The sequence below is a fragment of the Rhinopithecus bieti genome, unplaced genomic scaffold, assembly GCF_001698545.2.
Source record: "Rhinopithecus bieti isolate Rb0 unplaced genomic scaffold, ASM169854v2 scaffold_38254, whole genome shotgun sequence".
Lineage (NCBI taxonomy): Eukaryota > Metazoa > Chordata > Mammalia > Primates > Cercopithecidae > Rhinopithecus > Rhinopithecus bieti.
The window spans coordinates 336,919-347,981 of record NW_016816334.1 but is presented as its reverse complement, the minus strand read 5'-3'; positions in this window follow the sequence as shown (position 1 = coordinate 347,981).

Here is an 11,063-nt window from a genome sequence, read left to right as displayed (position 1 = left end):
GATTTTCCAGGTGTTGTGTGTCTCAGTTCCCCTGGCTAGGAAAAGGGATTCCCTTCCCCCTTGCGGTTTCCAGGTGAGGCGATGCCTCGCCCTGCTTCAGCTCTCGCTGGTCAGGCTGCAGCAGCTGACCAGCACCGATTGTCCGGCACTCCCTAGTGAGATGACCCCAGTACCTCAGTTGAAAATGCAGAAATCACCGGTCTTCTGTGTCGCTTGCGCTGGGAGTTGGAGACTGGAGCTGTTCCTATTCGGCCATCTTGCTCCGTCCCCCAAGAATAAATTTCTTACTCAGGCAGCTCTTGATATCAGGAGAAAGTTGCAGAAATGGTTCTTGGGACCAGATAGTACATTAGAGGACCTCCTGAAAGTGGTCATCTTTGTCTTTTACAATAGAGAAAGGTAGACATAAGATAGAGGCAGAAGCTTTAATAATCACCGTACAAGCCCACTAACCCCAGAAACCCCATGGTACACCTGTTAACTGCTAAAGACATGGCAAGAACAGTTATCTCTCTTCTAAAGTTTAACTTCTCATATACGAAGTTTAATTTCTTTCACCTGGGTGAAACAGCTCAGGGTACAATGTTGTTGTTAGTATATTTCACTTCTTATCTCTGTAATCCTTGGCACTAGATTCTTTCCTGGTATAATACACATGTTTAACCCATGCATACTAAACCTTATAAAATTTGTTTCTTTTCTCTCCATTAGACGCCATCAAACTCCAAAGAGACAGGCAACTGGAGCCTGGAACGATGGCTCTCCTTTGCCAGGAACCCTTAGATAGACCTCTGGGAGGAATCTGACTGCCATTTTCCCCAAAACAAGACCTCCTGTCAGCAGGAAGTAGCTAAGACTGGTTGTCATCCATATTCTAACGGCGGTTAGATATGCCTCTTCAGAGGGGAGAAATGATATGGAAGAGGGGCAGGGAAGTGCTGGATAGAGAAAGGCAGGGTCCCTGGCAAGGGCTCTACCCTTGGGCATGTGCCCACAGACCTAACGGAGGACAGACACTCCTGTTTTTGTGCCCAAATGTTGCATTTTTCAAGACCACTCTGGCCCACCAGGGACACCCCCTCCCCTGCAATTCTGTGCCTATAAAAATCCTAAGACCATAGTGAGCACACACACAAGTAGATGGATGTCTAAAGGAGCAGAGGAGCAGAAGGGCACACCGACAGATGCCAGCAGATGCTGGCAGTCCATCGACAGTGGGAAAATGTGGAATTCAGCTAGGGGATGGTCGGAGGAGAGTCCGGCTGCTGACCCCAAGGGAGGACCACCTTCCCACTTCTTCCCCCTTCTTGCCTCCCCATCCACCTCACTGAGAGGTACCTCTACTCCGTAAAACCTGCACCCATCTTCCAAGCCCACGTGTGATCTGATTTTTCTGGTACACTAGAGCACAGAAAGCCCTCTGTCCTTGCGGTAAGGCAGAACACCTAACTGAGCTGATTAACACAAGCTGCCTGCAGCAGGCAAAACTGAAAGAGCACACTGTAACACATGCCGACTGGGGCTTCGGGAGCTGTGAACACAACCCTAGACACTGCGTGGGGCCAGAACACAAAACGTTCCCCACAACATGCCTGACTGTATGCTCCCCCTAGGGGTTTGAGCAGAGGGACACTAAAGGAGCGAGTCACACCCCTATTGCACACCCTTCGAGGGGAAAAAAGAACTTTTCCCACTCAATAAAACTAGCACATACAATTCTCATACCTATATCTCATCCCACTTCCACCTTTAACGTCTCTCATTCTAACACTTAGTTGCTCTTTGATCTCCATCATGAAGTCTTATTCATCTAAACCATCAAGTTTGTCAGCTCCTCCACTGTTTGATTTTCATTTCACAACATCAGGATGAGTTGCGTATTTATCTAAAATGCAGATTCATGATCTTTGCCCCATTAAATTTGTACACGAGAGATTTTGAGTAGGGGAAGTGATCTATATTTTTAAAAACCTCCCCAGGTGAAACAGAAACATATTTGAAGGCAGTGCTTAGTTCTCCCCTCCACCACGCCCAGTTAATTTTCTTGTTTTTGGAGATCCAGACTTGAATGAATTCCCCAAGAGTGAGACCACCCCAGACATTTAGGATAGTCTCCTAAATGCACAGGGTTTGACCGCACCAATTACAAAGAAGCCTGGACTTCTTGACATATGTTTATATGTCCCACCATAACATTCTGGATCAACAGTGTTCAACATCTATCCTATTTCAGACCCTTGATGTCTATCCTTTTGCCTTTCTCTTGTGAAGTCCTGCTGGTAGGACATAAAGCCTAGGGCATCCTCATCACCTGCCTGACCCTAATGGCCTGTTCCTGTCTTGGTCCCATGTTGCTACATCCTGTCCAGAATTAAGAGATTTTCCTAAGCTAATAGACCAAATGAGATATGTCTCAATAAGACTGTATGCCAGAACTCCAATTCCTCCAAAAGATAATTTTCAATTAGTTCATGTTGTACCATGTAAGAAAGTCAGTTACATTACAAAATTCCCTAGCTCTTCAAAATCAATCTGAATGATTCTTGTATACTTAGTTTTGAGATTCTTGCTAGAATAATTTCCCAAATTGATGAGTTTATCATTTGATCCACCAACAATGTTAGATTACTAATTAATTCCCTTGTACCTTCTAAGTCATGTTGAAGATCTAGGTTTTGTCAGGTGTCACCTCTTCTTTTTTATTCTTTTAAGTCCTTTCTAGGACTCATATGTTTTCCTCAAGAATATGAATTGTTTTAGTAAAGTTCAGTTTGAATCCTTTTTACAACATTATATTTTTTAGTCCCCAACTATGTTGTTTTTCTTCTTGAGATATTTTACTTGCCGTCAGTAGGCATTCTAAGCAGAGGTTTAGCTGATAATTAGCCATTTCTTTAGTGACACATCTCACTTGACAAACAGGGTTAAAAAAGATGATTTCCTTTTATTGTACTTTTTAGTTGTAATGATACATTCCATTATTTACTATTTAAACCGATATGCCTTAGCTCAGCACTAGGTTTTGTATCATCAAACTAAAAAAAAAAATTAATAGTTTTTTCTCCTCTTTGAACCAAAACTTAAGAAGTTTATGGAAATGTGAAAAGCTAGAATAACAAATATGCAATTAAGTGCAATCCTCTGAGTAACAGAAAATAACAATAATTATTTAGATTATAAGATTTTGGGTTCAATATTCCATAAAACAGAGGTATTATTTAGATTTATTTTTGTTTCCTTACAACTAAACTTAACACAGGCTTTTATAGAAATTTAAAATATTTATGTAAATGGACAAGGGACTATTAAGAAGGAAGATAAATATTTCATGTAGAACCTACTACATCAGCTTTCTTGAAATAATTAACTGGTAAGTTCAATTTACCCTCAAATCAATTAAGATTCAATAACAGTTTCAACCTTTTCCCCTTTTGGTTGAAGTTTGACTAAATTGATTTTGTTATTTTGACAGACTGTGGTCATAATCAAACCACTTGAACCTCTTTGTGGCATCATAAAGGGATCCTTTCAGAATATTAAGAAGAGCATCCATAGCATTATTATACTTTTTGTCTGCGCATTATTTGACATGCCCTCTTCTTCATATGAATATGTAAAATGGTGTAATCCTAATTAGGGTCATGACACAAATTTTTAATAGTGAAAAGGAATAACAAATTGAGGCCTCTCTAAATTATTTATGAATTGCAAATTTCAGGATTATATTTGAGAAACAGTTCTTTATGATCATTACAGCCTGGCTACTACAGATTTTTCATGGAAGTTATTTTAACAATAAAAAAAGACTGACATAATTTAAGATCTCAGTGAGGTGAAGCATGGGTGGATCAGTAACAACAGACATTATATAGATTATATACCAAGTTGAAGTTGAAGGTTCACGAAGTATAGTTTTACCTTTTTAATTGATCATCCTAGCATATACATATGCATTTACCCCTGTTAATTCATGCACATACTCTCAATCACTCCTATTATTAATATTTAATACATCGGTGGGCCATCTGTCTTCCCTTCCTACCTCTAACACTACCATACATTGCAGTTTGCCTTTTTTACATGCGCGTGGATATCCAGTCACATATCCAAAATCTTTTTACTCACCCTTCCCAAACAGGGTGTTTGGCAGCTCAAAACATCCTCAGGAAATGTGACTTGGGAGAGAGAATGCAGACTTCATTTACAGGTTAGCAAGTTTGTTTAAACAGATATTTCTGAAGTTCAAGCTGTGATGTGAACTCTAGATGGATCCAGATGGATGTATCTTAGTGATTCCAGGGACTCCTTCACCTTGGGGTGGAATGCAATTAGTGTGAAACAAAGTGGGTCTCTTTAATGCACAGGGCCAAGATTAGGGTCCTCAAATGCCTGATGCAGTGGATATTTGTATCTGTCTACTATATTGCAGTATGTGGAGAAACACAAGGTGGCCACTTTTAGTAAAAGAAAGAATACTTCCTATATGAATGGCTATGTTGATTGAACGCCTCTGAGAACTGTTATTTTTACAGAGATTTTAACCTAATATTGAAAGCCTGGTAACTCTCCCCTTTTTTGGCAATCTGGAAAACCTGCTGCTTAAAATGATATTGTCCAGACTTAGCATATTAGACATCAAGGAAAAGTCCTAAAATAGAAGATAGTTCCCAGCTGATAAAGAATGGTCTTTGGCTGTCCTGACAGTGCATTCAAAAGCTTCATATATTAATCAAGAGTTCTACTGAAACTCTTTTTTGGATCANATTTAGTCAAACCGTTATTAATAAAATTGCCAAGGGCATACTTAATCTACACTATGCGAATCCTAAATACTAAAATACATGTTCATTTTAGAAGACTCCCTCTTTAAGAAATGGCATCATGTCAGAATTAAGTTTTTGACATTCAATGTTTAAGTCTCTTTACCACATAATACTAGACTTTTTTCTCCTTCTTTCCTCTCATAGCATAAGCAATTTTCCCACATACCTTTTTTGGATAAGGAGGGCCACAACCAAAGCAAGGGTGAGGATTTCTCAGAATCAGTATCAGTTTTGGTAAAGGCATAATATGTCTAAAGGTTTCACTATGTGAAGATGAGGAGAAGGTTGTGACATATCGTCTTAAGGGAAAGCTCAATTAGATGCAAGGTAGGCTTTCTTAACAAGTTCTCAACTTAACAGAAGTAATGATCCTTTAAATTTGTTTTTAATACAGTATGATCTCTGTGGCAGCAATGCCCATAATTTGAATATGCTAAAGGTATTTCAGTCTTATTTAATTATAATAAAGTAAATGGTCAAAAGAATTAAAGTAATTGATGGTTGTCAATCACAGGTTTTGGTTCTCTACATGCTCCCAGAAGATTGGTCTCTAAATTCAGCTTAGTCCTTGCAAGAATTAATAGAATCATATGTAATGAAGCTGTAATCATACAGATCATGCTTATGAACACCAGTACATTGCTTTGGAAGCTTAGATTAACAACAAAAATTTACCAAAAGATACTTTGTAGAAAGAAACAATAAGGGATTAAAAAAAGAGTGAAGGTTCCAAGCCTATTTTTAAAGTACAAGGTATTGTAGAGCTCTGTGGGCAACTATGGATGTTGCAAAATGTCTACAATTATTAAAATACTGATTCGTAATCACAGAAAAGCAGATGTGTTTTAAATGTTAATCTATGTCAATATACAGAAATAAAAACCCAGACCCTCAGAAGACTTTTAAGAGCCTGGATTAGAATGAGTACAACTTATGAGTAGAAACACAAAATGGACAGCTGATCAACAAAATGATTTGATGGCACTGCTCTAAGACAGTCAAGACAGACTGAAAGGAGTGTGCAGCAGCAGTGTATTATGTGTAGAATAATCAGGAAGTAGAATGTGTATTTCTTAAAAATGTGGATAGAATAGTGAGATTTAAGGCCTCTGTCATTTTCTACAGCAATGTAGTGTAAGGTTAGAGAAAGCTCTTTGGAGCCAAACTAATCTAGATTTGAAGCATCATTCTTCTATCATTCCAAATTGCCTTGGGCAAATTACTTACTTGTGCAATAAGGTTACTTTCCAGAATTTTTGTGCACTTTAAAATGAGATTCCATATGTAAAGGGCTTAGCACACATGTGGTGCACAGTAAGCAATAAACAAATAATATGTTTTTCTAATAGTGTTATTACTATTTTTCATCTGATTATAGCAAGGGTAACAATGGGGGTTTTATATATGTACTTTGCATAGGACCTGTGGGAAATTAGAGCAAGTCTCCGAGAATTTTGTTTTCCAAAAGACTTTAAGACTTCCAAGGAAGAATGTTATTAAGAGAAAAAGGACTGACAGATACACAGGTCATAAACTTCTAAGATTAATGTTTTAAAACATAATGAATCAAAACTGTAAACAAATTTTCTAGGAATATTGCACCAGTAGGAACAAGAAAGGCCTATATTTTTTCTGTTCCTTTTTCTCTCCTTTCTTTTGGCATAATTTAATTTAAAAAGTTATTTTAAAGTTTTAAGTAAAAATTTAATAATTTTAATGTTTTATTTTATATCCTATATTAATTTTATAATATTTTATAAAATTCTAGATTATGTTAGAAATTACAATACAAATTCTTAACTTACCATAGTCTGCTAGATTCAGCATAGTACTACTTCACAATTCACTCTTCTGAATTGATCATTTAATAATGGCCTTGTGTTATTTAAGCCCAGTTTTCCAGCAGTGTTCGATGTGTTGTTCATTAATACCTGTGCATATCAAATTGAAATGTAAGAACTTAATAAAAATTGGCTACTCAATTTTATGGCAAAAATAGAAAACAACAGCACAGTAGACTTAAAAATAAATAACGATTACACTATATATAAATGAAATAATAAAATGTAGTGATTATCTTTTTTTTATTATTATACTTTAAGTTCTAGGGTACATGTGCATAACGTGCAGGTTTGTTACATATGTATACTTGTGCCATGTTGGTGTGCTGCACCCATCAACTCATCAGCACCCATCAACTTGTCATTTACATCAGGTATAACTCCCAATGTAATCCCTCCCCCCTCTTCCCTCCCCGTGATAGGCCCCGGTGTGTGATATTCCCCTTCCCGAGTCCAAGTGATCTCATTGTTCAGTTCCCACCAATGAGTGAGAACATGCGGTGTTTGGTTTTCTGTTCTTGCGATAGTTTGCTGAGAATGATGGTTTCCAGCTGCATCCATGTCCCTGCAAAGGACACAAACTTATCCTTTTTTATGGCTGCATAATATTCCATGGTGTATATGTGCCACATTTTCTTAATTCAGTCTGTTACTAATGGACATTTGGGTTGATTTCAAGTCTTTGCTATTGTGAATAGTGCCGCAATAAACATATGTGTGCATGTGTCTTTATAGCAGCATGATTTATAATCCTTTGGGTATATATCCAGTAATGGGATGGCTGGGTCGTATGGTACTTCTAGTTCTTCTAGCTTAATAGCATTTTAGCCTACATAGGATGTTTGTAAGAATTACACTTTAATTATAAAAATGAAATCCAATTGAAACTAAAAGTATAGAAAATCATATATGCCTTGACTTGCAAATACTTTTTAGTATTTATAAGAAAGCTAATGTGGGTCATATTAATATTAGAAAAGTAGACTTACAAGCCAAATATATTACTAGAGATAAAGAAGTATAATGCATGCTGATAAAAGGATAAATTCAATAGGAAGATATAAAATGTACCTGATAAAAGAGTTTAAAATACGTGAATTAAAACTGACGGAACTAAAATGAATAAATAGATAAATTCACAATCATAAGTAGAGATTTTAACAACCATGTCTTAGTAATTAATGTAATAAGTAGGAAAAAATTAGTGAGGATATAGATTTAAATAACCCTGTCAATCAAATTGGTCACATTAATATTTACCAGATATTAAGCCCAACACTATTAAATACACAGTTTTTTTTTTAAGTACACATGGAAAATTCAACAAGAAGAGCCATATGGTAGATGTCTAGAAATGTCAATAAATTTCAAAAAATGGAAGTTTTATAAAATATGTTTTCTGACTATAATGAAAATAAAATTCAGTACTAATAAGATATCTGAAAAATCCGTAAATAATAGAAATTAAACACACACTTAAATATCTTAAGGATTCAAGAAAAAATTACAGTGAAAATTAGAAAACATTTAAAGCAATGAAAATAAAAAGACAATATATCAAAATTTGCTGAATGTAAAGTAGTACTTAGAAGGAAATATATATCATCAAATGCTATTAGAAAAGAACAAAAGTTTAAAATTAGTTATCTAAGTTTTCTGAGGTTTGAAAAGAAAAACAAATTAAATCAAATTAATAGAAGAAAGAAGACAACATATATAAGAGCAGTTGTAAATGAAATATCAAACAATAAATAAATTTAACAAAGCCAAAATATTATTTTTTGAATTAAGCTTAAATGAATAAATTCTTAGCAAAATTGAATGGGGAAAAAAGAGGTGAAACACAAATTATCAATATTGGCTATAGAAGACAGAAATACTGTCAAAACCTTACATATTGAAAGGATAATAAGGGCCAAATATTGATCATTTGTTCTAAAAGGCAATTTAATAATACTGAAGAGGTAATAACATGTGACTAGTTCAATAGCTGTTAAAAAATTGAATTTATAATATGAATGCCAAAAAGAAAACACCATGCTCAAGTCATTTTACAAGATGGGTTCTATCAAATATTTTAAAAATATCAATTTTGCAGACACTTTCACAATACAGAGGAGAAAATACTTCTCAGCTTGTCTTATGAGGTTAGCATAACACTGATAATAAAATCTGGAAAGTAATTAATTATGATAATTCTAATAACCATAAAAATTGATTGCAAGCCAATAATCCTAATAAATATAGATGCAACTATCATCATAAAATATTAGAAATTAGAATTTAGCAATATGTAAGGAGCATCATATATCATGACCAATAAGATTCATCACTAAAATGCAAAAGTAGTTCAATATTTGAAAATCAATTAAGTTATTCAACGGTATTAATCTAATTAGAGATATAAATTATATGATTGACTCAAGAAATACAATAAATTACATGATTAACTCAATAAATAAAATAAATTATTTGATAATGTTTAAAATGTTGGAAAGCTGAAATCAAAACTGTCTTTATTGTGACATATTTTCTACATAGAACATATCAAGAAATCTATAAAAGCTCATTAAATTTATTAAGCAACAAGGTTGAAGAATATAAGCTTCATATAAAAAAATTTTTATTTTGATAAGCTCACACAAACAATTGGTAAATAAAACTTAACAAATTTTCATTTACAATAGTGTGGAGGGACTCTAAACTGAAAGCTAGAGTTGTTGAGATAAACTAAATATCGTTGAGATAAACTAAAATGTGTCAAATAAATGAAGAAATATGACAAATTTATGAACTAGAGATACTAATTTTCCCAATATTGTTAAATAGATTAACATAATCACAAACCTAACACCCAGCATGGTTTTAATGTGTAGAATTTGACAAACTGATTTTAAAATTATTGGGAATTTCAAGAGACCTGAAACAGCAAAATCAGTGTAGCAAAAAATAAAAACAACAAAGTTTGAGATCTCACCCGACTTGATTTCAAGGCTTCTTATAATTTGGTAATACTCAAGACTGTGTGATAGTGGTATAAAGATAGAAAAAGAAACTGATGGAACAGTTTATAGAATTAAGCAGTAAATAAACACATGTGTAATGATTTTATTTATACCAATAGCCAAACTGATTACAAAGAAAAGAGATAATGTTATTAACAAATAGTGCTGAATCAGCTAGATATGGTTGATTAACTATAACTTAACCCTAAAATAACATCATACACAAAAATTAATTTCAAGTTGATAATAGGCAACATAAATCATAATCTGCTAAAATTTTAAGAAAACAGAAGAAATCATCATGACTTTGGATTAGGCAAAGATTTCTTAACTCATATCCAAATGGAAAAAGTAATAAATGAAACTTCATCAAAATTTTAAAATTCTACTCTTTGAAAACCACCATTAAAATGAAATGGTATTCTATAAATTGGAAAAAAAAAAAAAAAAACATATCCAGTATACACATCTGAGAAAGGACTTGTATCCAGACTACATAAAAAACTTCAATTCAATAAGAGAAACAGAACTATTTTAAAATGGGCAAAATCTTAAATTTACACAAAAGAAGACATTTGAATGGACAATAAGTAAATGAAAAGATGCTTAACATCTGCAGCCATCAAGAAAATGCAAATTAAAACTACAATGAGATTCAATTTCACACTCATTTGAATGAATAGCAGTAAAAATATTGGCAATATCGAATGCTAGCAAGGATGTGGAGCAGCTGTTAACTCACATTATTATAGCCTGTGTTAAATGGTACTGCCACTTTGGTAATGTTTTAAGAGTTAAATTTATGTCTAGCCTAATCCTCAACAATTCTATTTCTAGCTACCTTTCCTAGAGAAATGAAAACACAAGCCTTCAAGAAGTTATGCACATTTTTTAGTAAAGCTGTATTTTTTTTCAATCAAATGGACATCTTTTATGTGAGAAAAGTTTATATTTTTTTCAGCTCAACATTTCTTCTGTTTTTTTTTAATAGTGTAAGTTCCTATATCAGATATAGCCTTATCAATAAATGACAATCCTCAGTAGCTGAAGTGTTATTTCATGATGTAGGCAATGTAAAATATATTGACATGTTAGAATTCATATAGAGTCCAACTCTATACTTTCAGAACACATACAAGTGCTTTGAAATTCATTGAAACATTATTTCTTTGGCAAATAACTCTTGGTTACTCTTCCCCTTCAAGAGAACAGGATCTAACAAGGTCTATATTCTGAAACTGTTTAAGATCTCTAAAGTCTGCCGTTACTCTTGAAGTAAGACATTTCCTTTGGTGATGACCTCATTCAAAAGGTCAAGGAGTGAATAGGAAATTCTTAGAGATTGAGATGGCATTGCCAATAGAGGGGAGGAAATTACTTACTTCATTATTTTC